Source organism: Zootoca vivipara, chromosome 13, assembly GCF_963506605.1.
Source record: "Zootoca vivipara chromosome 13, rZooViv1.1, whole genome shotgun sequence".
Lineage (NCBI taxonomy): Eukaryota > Metazoa > Chordata > Lepidosauria > Squamata > Lacertidae > Zootoca > Zootoca vivipara.
The window spans coordinates 27,915,345-27,927,702 of NC_083288.1; the positions used below are offsets into that span (position 1 = coordinate 27,915,345).

General features: G+C 41.7%; 1 pseudogene; it reads left to right on the forward strand.

The window, feature by feature from the left end:
- Positions 1-4,299: 4,299 nt before the first annotated feature.
- On the forward strand, positions 4,300-9,433 carry LOC132593113 (vomeronasal type-2 receptor 26-like; annotated as a pseudogene).
- The last annotated feature ends 2,925 nt before the right edge of the window (positions 9,434-12,358 follow it).

Sequence of the window (12,358 nt, forward strand, 5' to 3'; positions counted from 1 at the left end):
AGATAGAGAGCAAGTAGGAGTTGAGCTGTTCTCCCTTTGCCATAAAATGTGCTTGTATTTCCCCTTGTGAGTCATTGTGTGATCCTGGAAGCCCCATTTCACATTTGGATCCTACTAACTTTAAAATTAGGGGACACACACACTAAAAGGTACTTGGGCTAAAAATATGTTTTCTTTCCCATTTTCTGCCAGGCTCCAGACAAGCCTCTTTAATTATTTCTCTTGCTTTTGGCCCTTATTATCCAAATCACATGCAGGTATTATTTCTTTTAAGATATAACAAGTACGTGTGCTTGTTCAAGAATTGATCAGAGGATACACAATAGAGTACCTGCAATTAGTCAGAGGACTGTAATGGAAAAAATCCCCTAGGAATTCCAGTGGCCAATAAGAAAATAAATCACCTACATTGTGATGGATGCTGTAAATATACCTTTATTCTACACCAGCACCAGGAAGTAGAGAACCACAAGATAGTTTTATTTCTGTCAATATATGTTTTTTTGGTTGTTAGCCTTCAGCAGATCTGCAGATTAGTCATTAAAGTCAGGCTGTTGCTATCATGGAGATTCTAAAACTACAGTAAGGTAAAATTATAGGGACCCCTGACCATTAGGTCCAGTCGTGACCGACTCTGGGGTTGCGGTGCTCATCTCATGTTATTGGCCAAGGGAGCCGGCGTACAGCTTCCAGGTCATGTGGCCAGCATGACAAAGCCGCTTCTGGCGAACCAGAGCAGCACACGGAAATGCCGTTTACCTTCCTGCTTGGAGCAGTACCTATTTATCTACTTGCACTTTGACATGCTTTTGAACTGCAAGGTTGGCAGGAGCTGGGACCGAGCAATGGGAGCTCACTCGTTGCAGGGATTTGAACCACCGACCTTCTGATCAGCAAGCCCTAGGCTCTGTGGTTTACCCCACAGCGCCACCTGTGTATACAAAAAGAGGGATCTGTGTGCTGAAGTTAGACTTGTACACAGAATGGTGACATTATTAATTTTGTAGATATCAATAGATCAGCTGAATTTAGATTTGCATTGAGAATGGTGATATTTGTAATTTTGTTGTTGCTGCTGCTGCCTCACATAGCTTGCAAGGTTCAAGATGTTCAATGTAGAACGTGGCATTCCAGACCGAATCATCCCAGGTTTTATAAACGTGGAGATTTCACCTATGGAGCCATCATTTTTCAGAGTGCCGTTTCTCTGTCTCCAATTACCATGAACAGACATCCTGATTGGGAACAAGCACCTAAAATGTTTGTATAACTAATCATTTCTCCTTCATACTTTGTCTTTGTCTATATTGAATTCCGCAGCAGAAAATAAAGAGATTGAACTTTGGTTCTTTGCAACCCTGATTCTAAAACAGAAACTTTGAACACACCAGACAAGGGAGAGCTGCTGGAAGGTTTTAGGTTTTCAGCATCCAGACAATGATATGTTCCTTTTTGCAATCTATTAATTAATTATAGGAATTTGTATCCCACCTTCCCATATACAAATAGCCACTCAATATGCACTGCGCTTTGGAATGTCACCTGACTTTCATAGCATTGTTTTCTTGACTTATGTGGAATTCCATCCTCTTTCCATTTGTATCTCTCTCCATCACCATGTTGTCTTCCAAAGCAGGATTCTCCTGCTATTGAAGAGTGATGGACAGCAGTACCCAGTTAAGTTATGATACTGAATTCTCCTTCACACATCAAGCTACCACCCCCATCAAATAAAGGATCTAAACAGCTCAGATTTAGGACAATTCCTCTCCTCAGCTCTCAAAACATTTCTATATTTCATTGGGTTTGTTAGTAATTATTCAATATAGGGATTAAATATGTCATTGCCCGGATACCATCTTGCTTGTGAGTCCTGGATGATTTGCTTCCTTCCATGCAGACATTTTCCCATCTTGCCTTAGAGGGCAGTGCCCTGACTGACTGACTGAGTGACTGAGTGACTGACTGTCTTCAGCTACAAAATCTGCTGAACAGACTCTTGGGCTGGGGTATTGTTTTGTACTTTTTTGTTGGGGTGTTTTTAGCTCATAGTTATGGCACACCCTGAGGCTCCATGTGCAGAACAACCAAACAGGTTAAGCTGCCCCAAATCTGCCTCTACCCTGGCAGTGCGAACATAAGATTTTTCTATTTTGGCTTGCCAGGTAATGTGTCTTAGTGGAATATCCTAACTTCTGCCCACCCATGCCTCTGGAACGATCATTTTTTCTGCTTCAGCTCAGTGACCCTCAGCTCAGCCAACCTCAACTCAGCCAAGGCTCAGCTGGGATGGGCCAGCTGAGACAGGAAGCAGTCCTCTGATTCAGAGATCTGCTGCATTCTAAGATGCTCATCCAAGGGGATCTTGCTATAGGATTGCTACTTTAGAAAATAATAGCCTCAGAAAGAGCAGAATATACTTGTGACACAATTTGCAACTTTCTTTTTAGTAGAGTGATAGAGAACTATCAGCATCTTCTGGCTTTGGCCTTTGCGGTAAAGGAGGTTAACGAAAACCCTCAGATTTTACCCAATATTTCACTGGGATTCAATATTTATGATAACACTTTGGATGCTGGCTGGACCTATCCTGCTGCAATGCACTTTATTTCACCAAAGGACAGACTTCTCCCCAATTTTAAGTGTGGGACCCATGAAAATTTATTGACTATCACTGAGGATGTTACTTATTTCTACTTTCCTATACCACAAATATTTTCTATCTACAAGATTCCTCAGGTAAGAGAGTATGTGTGTAAAGATAGAGAAAAAAGAATATTTACAATTTAACACTACTTTCCATTTCAGTCATGGTTTTTGATCCATCCCAAAATATTTTTTTAAAAATATATATTTTTATTAAATTTCAAATGAAAAAAGTTATGAAAAATTATACAATTATAGATGACTGATGAACAAAACAGACATAAAATAAACTATATCAGGGATCTGAATGCATTGTGGGTAGCAGCTATAGCTTTTCATATAATAGACATAAAGGCTAAGGAAAACAGAATTACAAAAGATAGACTCTATTATGCAAAGGAAGGCTGATTAAAGTATTCAAATGCCCTCACTGAATTTATCAACCACATTCATTCAAATAAATGGGACTAATGTTTTTCAGGGTGTGTTTTCAACCCTTATTAGACATACTGCTAGGAGGGGGGAAGAGGAAGGTGACTTTCTCATTCCTCCCCCTGTTGATCAGAAGGAGGGGCTAATTCTGTAGGATGTTCTTTTGCAAGAATACCAAGCAGAAGACAGGAAAAGCTGCTACACAGAGAGGTAAATCCTAACGCAGGCAGGAAGGAGAGTTGGCGCAATGTGCTCCAACCTTCCGCTGAAAGACACAACCAGAAATCAGGATAGGTCTTAGAGTTTCCATAAGGCTTTCCTTTCCAGTGCTAGCTTTTCTTCATGTGTTATGCCCCACCACATTATTATTATTATTTATATGCTGCCCATCTGACTGGTTTGCCACAGTTACTCTGTGTGGCTTCCAGCAATCATGAAACCACAGTAATGCTACACATTGAAGCATTCCTTATAGAGGACTTCCTTCAGATGTATTCTAAAGTCAGATAGTTCTTTATTTCTTTGGCATTTGACAGGAGAGTGTTACACAGGCCTGCTGCCACAACCAAGAAGGCCCTCCCTGGTTCTCTGGAACCTCACTTCTCACAATGAGGAAACCACTAGAAGGCTCTTAGAACTGGATCCCAGTATCCAGATGATGGGGGTGGACTTGCTCCTTCTGGCATTCATGGCTGAAGCCGTGTAGAAAGTCAATTATTTTTTTGTGTCATACAACATGCATAAATATGTGGTTGCCTTTACCTGATTTGTACAGCTCCTGTGTCCTTCCAAATATGTCTTATTTGCCTTGGATTTTCAATTTCAGGTGAATCTTACGTAAAGCCCTTATGGTTTTTTAAAAAAATCAGTATCATAATTATCTCAATTCAATTTAATTTGCAAGGTTGCTTCTAATGTTATTTCAGTTGAAAAGACAGTGGTGTGAATTGAGGTTTTCTGTATAACATGTGAGATTTAAAATTGTATTTGAGTAAAATTAGAGAATTTACTGAATCTTGAAAAACCTAAAGATAAAAATGCATTACAAAGTACGAACAATCATTCAGATATGTGTGTGGTGTTTTACTGAGAAATACAGCACTGTACAAATGTTTTTGCAGTCCCTGAACACTCACACACAGAGAAGCACCACCAATGCAAACTATTTTTTTCACCACACATGCAATATATGTTTAGCTCATATATGATTCTGCTTCAATCATGCTGGAGAACAGCGAAATCCCTTCCTTCTACAAAATGCTTCCAAAGAGACTTGATCAGTTCAGGGGGATTCTCAAATTACTTGACCATTTCCAATGGAGATGGATTGGATTGTTTGCTGCAGATGGAATGACTTTACAATGGTTCATACAAAAGATGATACCAGAATTTTCCAATCATAGTATTTGTTTTGCATTTCTTGATTCATTCACCAGTTTTGAATATGATATTGAGAAAAGAAATTATATCAGAAGTACAGTGTACTTGTCTGATAAGATCATGAACAGCAAAGTCAATGTCTTGGTCTTCCATGGAGAGGCTAGAAATATGCTCTTTTTTAGACATCTTCTACACCTAGGAATCAAGGCCCAAATGCAAAATCCAAAAGGAAAAGTCTTTATTCTGACAATCGGGATGGAGTTAAAGACGTACCTCTTCAATCCTATCTTAGATATGTGATATATCTCTGGAGCTTTATCATTTGCACTTCAGTCTAATGAACTTCAAGGATTCAGACAATTTATTCAGAACAGAAACCCTTCTAATGCTGAAGGAGATACTTTTATTAAAGATTTCTGGACAGATCAATTTCGCTGTATATCCCAGGACATTGTTCTGGACCGTTTTGTATTGGGTAATTACTCTGGGAGAGCTTGCACTGGAGAGGAGAAACTCGAGAGCCTTCCTGAGCACGTCTTCCCAAGGAGTGTAACAGGCCAGAGCTACAGCTTTTACAATAGTGTCTATATCGTGGCTCATGCCTTACATGTCATGATTTCATCCAGATCCAGAAGGAGATTGGGGATGAAGAGAGAAAGATGGAGCCTTCATAATCATGAGCCATGGCAGGTGACAGAGTCGAAACTTGAATTAGGGGCTGTTTGTTCAAATTTTCTTATCATTTCCAGTGACATTTAACTGTACACCTGAATGCAAATTGGTGTGTGAAAGAGAAATGAAGAGAGGGAAATGTGAAAGGGCACATGAGAAAGAGTGGTATGTTTGAGAGATGTACATGGTGTTTGTTTCTGTTTAAGAGGCCTTCATAATCATCAGCCTTGGCAGGTGACATAGTCGAAACTTGAATCAGGGGCTGTTTGTTCTATTATTATTATTATTATTATTATTATTATTATTATTATTATTATTATTATTATTAATTTTCAGTAACATTTAACTGTACAAATTGCAAAGTGTTTGTTAGGAAGGTTTTTTGTTTTGTTTTTTGATTTATGTTCAGGGATTCCCTTTTTTGTTGACAGAAACACCCAGTCTCTTTGCTTCTTTGTTGCCCACTACCCCTGTGAAGATGTTGATGGGAACTTGATTTGCTCTGTGTAGAGAGTTTCCCAACATATTTTGGGGAAGAGAGAACGATAGGGACTCCTTTTGCAGCTTTTGCAGCTAGAAAACCTTCACACTCTCCACAGCACCTCGGCTTGCCTTTACAAACTAGGCCAAACTAGGCCGAATGGAAGTGGGGACTCGCATGGGTTGGTGAAGGGGGGGGGAAACGAAATAGGTCATGGGTTGGGACAGCGTGGGGGAAAATATAGGGATGAGCCACAGCAATGCATGGCCACATCAGCTAGTAAATAATAAAAATCTGACCTAGATCTAGCTTTATTAACACCAAGAGGACAATATCCACCACAGTGCCCTTCATGGAAGCAGGGTTTTTTTTTGGTCTGGCTGAACCATTTTCTTGAGTAGCTTCTTTTTTTCTGTTTTTGTTCTAGCTCTACCATTTTTTGAAAGCTGTGTCATTTAACAACACTGTTGCGGAGAAGATTTCCTTTGACCAGGATGGGGAGCTCATTCAAAAGTATGACATTATCAATTTGGTCACATATCCAAACCAATCTTTCAATAAAGTGAAAGTTGGAAGGATGGATCCCCAAGCTCCTCCTGACGAACTCTTGAGCATCAATGAGGATGCAATAGTTTGGCCCAGCAGGTTCAATCAGGTAGGACCTCAATGCAGAAGTGTCCCAGTTCTCAATGAGGGTGAGTTTTTTGTTTGAAGCCCAACCCTCTGCACAATTTTGTGCTTGCCTATGCTCATATAACAACCATCCCAACCCTCTGCGGAGAGATTTCATGGAGGGTTCCCCGTTGCATGAAAATTCTACTCTCATCTAAGCAAAAGTAAAAAGCAATCCTATGCTAATTCATTCCAGAGAGAAAGAGGGCATAGTATCTGCTTCAAAATGTTATTTGTAAAAGGCATTAGAATGACAGAAATTGCTTTGCAAAAATGTCTATATTATGCTGATGTCAGGGAGTTTCGGGACACTGATGAACGTGCAGTGGGGGAAGTGGGGCTGGAGGCTGACTGGGAAGGACGGGCAGCCAGGAGGCAAGAGGTGGAGGAAGCTTTAGAGCTGGAGGGCGAAGGACTTAAGGAAGTGGAGGAAGAAGCAGTTCAGGGAAGTGAAGAGTCAGGTTCTTCCCTATCCTCACCTGCATCACAGTCTCCCAGAACCAGAAGAGAACTGAAGCAGAAAGAGGAAAAACAGCAACTATGCAAGCGTGGTCTCCAGCTGTGTGTATGCAGCCCATAAATGGAAGTTTCAGAAGCTGGTGAAGGCAGTGAGGCCCCCTGTTACTGCAATTGAGCCATCAACAGTGGGTATTTGGGTATTGTAAGTGTCAGTTTAGACCAGGGGTAGTCAACCTTTTAATACCTGCTGCCCACTAATGCATCTTTCTTGATGGTAAATTTTCCTTACCGCCCGCCAGTGCTTGATGGAAGGAGGATTCAGCTTGGGCCGTAGAACCCCCTACCACCCACCTAAAATGCTGAAATGCCCAATAGTGGGTGGTAGGGACCAGGTTGACAACCCCTGGCTTAGACAAGTGGTATCTGTACTTGTTGGGCCAGGGAGCACTCCTGATAGTTGATTGCATACAAGCATCCCTAAACGACGAAAAATTCAAACAAAAAGGCTCATGAATTTTCATGCAGATTTTTTTTTAATGCATATACAAATCTGAGTAACTAAATTCTACACAGCAAATAAAGAGAAATGCAGGGAAACCAAGCATACAAGGTTCCGCTCAACATTGGGTCGGCTGCAAGTGTGTGTGCACAACAGGGCCTGTCACGCCCTCTAAGGGGTCCTTCAGAGCCTATTGCAGCCACATGAAGGCCCAACAGCAGCCCAAAGGAGCCCATTGCACTGGTTTCATTTTCAAGGTAATTCTCACATTTCCTTCAACATACATTCCATGGGTAAACAATTCAAAATGCTGCACTATCCTATGATGAGTATGGGCTTTTAGGTGAAAAAAACTGAAATCCAAAGTGGGTGGGACTCCTGTCCTCTGATAGAAAGATGGTTGACCACACTCCAAGGGAGGTATGTTCTTGAAGAGAACATCGGAACCCTTTCTGTGTAAAGGGAGTGCATCTGAACCACGTGTAATGAGGCCTCTCGTTTACTTCAACATATATTCAAATTGTTTTTTTATGTTGCTTAGTAAGCTCAGGCCACTGTATAGCATATTCTGTCGCGAATTCTAATGATTCCAAGATGATTCTCCTGAAGATCAACATCTCAAGCTTTCATTTATTGATAGACACTGCTCTGTGTAAAGGGAGTTCCTTTGAACCATGTGTAATGAGGCCTCATAATTTCCTCATTTACTTCAACATTTATTCAACAGGCAAACAATTCAAAATGTTCTTTATGTTGCTTAGTAAGCTACGGCATTGTATAGCATATTCTCTCCTGAACTTTAATGATTCCAAGACAATTCTCCTGAAGATTAACATCTCCCCCTTTGATTTGTTGATAGACACGGCCTGTTGCTTTGTGTAATCCCAAGTGCCCGACCGGTTATAGGAAGAAAAGCAAGGAGGGGGAGTCCTTCTGCTGTTATGACTGCATTGTCTGCCCCAAAGGGTGGATATCGGAGCATGAAGGTGAGAGTTTCAGGATACAGATGAAGAAGAATGTCTATACTTCACAGACAAATACAAGGAAGAATAACGGGCACATTATGTGAATGCAATCCAGGTCTTCAATGTTATGTGCCTTCAATATTTCAAATGAGATTTGGTACTGTCTATGAATCTGTATATTTGTGAACCTTAGTATCCAGAGCCATCTAGCACATTGCCAGCTGCTATGCATATGCCTGAGAGTAACAGCTATAGCTACTTTGTGTTACTTACAGAGTTAAAAATAATTCCAACCTGTTTTTGGGGGGGTTTTCTATTTCAGATATGCCTGTGTGTTCAAAATGTCCAGATGATCAATATGCAAACAAGAGACAGAATGCATGTATTCCCAAGACTGTAACCTTCTTATCTTATGAAGAACCTTTGGGTATCAGTTTAACGATTTCTGCCATTTCGTTTTCCATTATCACAGTTCTGATGCTAAGAATATTTTTGAGGCATCATGAGACTCCCATAGTTAAAGCCAACAACAGGGGCCTGACCTACACTCTCCTCATCTCCCTCCTGCTCTGCTTCCTTTCTGCACTCCTATTTATTGGCAGACCTGACAAGGTGACATGTTTTCTGTGCCAAACTGCCTTTGGCCTTGTGTTCACAATGGCTGTGTCTTCTGTGCTGGCCAAAACCATCACTGTGGTTCTCGTTTTCATGGCCACACAGCCTGGATCCAGTATGAAGAAGTGGGTGGGGAAAAGCCTGGCCAGCTCCATTGTCCTTTCTTGCTCCATTCTCCAAGGAGGCATCTGCCTGGTGTGGCTTTCCACCTCTCCTCCATTCCCAGATAGTGACGCCCAGTCAATGACTGAGGAGATTGTATTGCAATGTAACGAGTCTTCCCCAATCATGTTTTACTGTGTCCTGAGTTATATGGGCTTGCTAGCTATGGCCAGCTTCACTGTAGCTTTCTTTGCCCGGAACTTGCCTGACACTTTCAATGAAGCCAAGTTCATCATTTTCAGCATGTTGGTGTTTTGCAGTGTTTGGTTGTCCTTTGTTCCAACTTACTTGAGCACCAAAGGGAAATACATGGTGGCTGTGGAGATCTTCTCCATCTTAGCCTCCAGTGCTGGGTTGCTGACTTGCATCTTCTTCCCCAAATGCTACATTGTCTTGTTGAGGCCTGAGCTGAACAAAAGGGAGCAGCTAATAAGGAGAGGAAAACACTGAAGAACATTGTTATTCTCAAAAGTTGCTGCTTGTTGTTGTTTTTGTTGTTGTTGTTGTTACTTATAGCTCATTCAAAGCTTTTCTGACTTAAGTATAAATTAGGATGTGGATTTATTGTACAAAGAATATCTTAAAATGACATAATTGTGAATGTTCTTTCCCCCATTATTCACTTTCTATCCATATCATACATCTGGACAGAGCACGGCAGAATTCATTCATTTTTCTCTGCATATTACCATCTCAGCAACACTGATAGGAAATGAACTTAGTTTTATTTTAGGCTTCCGATTCGTCGCGCTGGTGAAGTTGGACGCAGGGACTTCGTGCTTCGAAGTCCCTGGCTTCGTGGAGGGGGGGGGGAAGTCCGCAGAGCGAGCGGACTCCCCGAAAAAACACCGGGTAGAGAGTCCCGGTGACATAGTGCCCAGCTGTTTGCTCCGGACGCGAATCCTCTGCTGCCCGAGAGCTCAATAGAGCAATCGAGAGCCAGCGGAGAGGAGTCGCGGGAGCCATTTTTGGGTTTCATCTTACCTCCTTGAAGTGAAGCTCCGAGTCCTCAGCCTGCAAGCGGCGGATTCTTCCAAGGAAATAAAAGACTTCTTCAAAGTAAGTCAAATCTCCATTCGGATCTTAAAAATTTTAAATTTGAAGATAGGAAGAGATTCTAAAGTAACGGAAGCCGATCTCTTCCAAATGGACAATCGGGAGGCGCAGTAAATATTCCCAAGCCGAAAAGGGAAAACTTCTTTCAAGATTGCGGACCCGAGAGAAAGAAAGATTTTTCCAAACCTCCCCGGCCCCCGGTGTCGTTGCCCCTTGAGGCTCAGCAGCAACAAGGGGGAGGACGCTTTGACAGCTGTCAAAAGCTGTCAAATTGTTAAAGGACTAAGAAAGACGATTTTATTCCTGTGAATTGGAAAAATTGATTCAAAAGGTTTTAAAAGGATTTAAGTGGACTGTAAATTTGAAATCTGATGAGGTTAAAGACAAAGGATAAGAACAGCCAAGATGGAGCCGACAACGTCGTAGAGAGGAATTTTCCAGTACCCTTCTGCCCTTATCTCTGGTCTGCCTGTGGTCAAGTGAACTATGAAAACAAAATTCTCTCGAGCTTTCCAGGAGGCTGTGCTGGTCTATCTACAAACATGGGAAGATATCTACAAGGAAAGGCAATGCTTCAATCCAACAGAAAAGGAGAATGAGGTGCAAGAGCAAGATTTAGAGGACAATTTTGACTATGAGATTGTGTGTGAGGAGCAACAATTTGAGGACAATTTGGAGACTGATTCAGACTATAAAAAATATGTGTTGGATGATGAAAAACAAAGATCAGAACAAAGAGATGAGGCCGACAAGGAGAAGCAAAGTGAAGAGAAGATTGATGGAAGTGAAAATCCTGGAGAGACTGAAATGTTGAATGGTGTTAGTGAAGGGAGGGAAAGGCAGAGAGAGGGAGGAGCAGAGGTCTGGAAGTGTATGTGGGAAAGAATTGGTGTGGGGTAAAAATTTTAGTTTAAGGTACTTTTTTTTGGTTTATGAACAACGGTGTCGGAATCTTGGCCTGTTAAAGGATATGCTGATCCAATTGGGAGGAGGGACATTGGGGGGGGGGAGGAGAGACTTTTATAGTTTAAGGTTAAGAGCTTTCTGGAGGGAGTAAAAAGAATGGCTGAGGAAATATGCTTAGAGTTTGTTTTTGAATAATTTTGGTGATCAGGAGGTGTTTGGGTGGAAAACTGCCTGTCTCCCCCTTCTTAATCTTGGTACCCAGTCGCAGGGGGTGCCTTGAGGGGAGAGCGAGGGGTGGAGGGAAACCCAGACACAAAAATGGAACCTTTTGACTGCTGGACTCCTCGGGCTACCCCAGTGGCAGGGGGGGGGGGCTCAGAGGAGGACAGCATGAAGAAGGAGGAGGATTGTGTTAATATTATAAGAATAAGATTCCGAATTGGATTAGAAAACCCGCCATAACTATGTAAAGAGGTTGGGAAATCCAGGAGGAGGAGAGTCGTGGAAGCCATTAATATTTTTCCTTTTTCCTTTTTTTTTCTTCTTTCCTTTTTCCCCCCTTTTTATATTTTTGCTTCCCCCCCCTTTTTTCCCTTGTTTTTCTTTTTTCCAGTACAGTGAAGAAATAGCTGGGGGATAAGCCAATCCCCAGAGATCCTCCGCCTTTGTCCTCTCAGTGGCAGGGGGGGGATGAGGGGGGAGGAAGGAGGGGGGAGGTCAAACCCAGCTTAAAATGGACCCCTTTGTTCCCCAATACCCATGGGTCTCACTGGTGGCAGAGGTGGGCTTGTGGGTGGAGGGAAAATGAAGGGACAGAGTTTATGTTGTATACTTTGTATGTGTTTTCTTTTTCTAAAAATTAATAAAAATTATTTTAAAAAAAAGGAAATGAACTTAGTTTTATTTTAAGGTGAGTCTCCTTCATTGGAGTACAATGCTGTAATAACAATACCATACCGACTTTAAGAAGCTTTGGGAAACAAGTGAAGGATAAGAATTCATGAATTGGGGAAAACCTGCAATTCCTTGCAGATGGCATCCAAGAGTGACACTCTCAGGTCTGTTCCTTTAATTGTTTGATAACAAACTGGGATGGAGGCCTATGCAGGTCTCCATTTACCTCCACTCTGGGAGGGTTCAATAAATAAATAAATACTAAAAATACAAGAAAACACCAGACATTAAAAACTTCCCTAAGCAGGGCTGCCTTCAGATGTCTTCTAAAAGTATAGATAGATGTTTATTTCCTTGACATCTGAAGGGAGGGCGTTTCTCAGGGCGGGCGCCACTACCGAGAAGGCCCTCTGCCGGATCTTGGTGAACAAAAAATTAGGCATAGAGTTTGCTACTTTAAGTGAAGAAAAGAAAAGAGGTGTGGTAATTGTATATAAAACAGAAGTTCAAACCAGAACT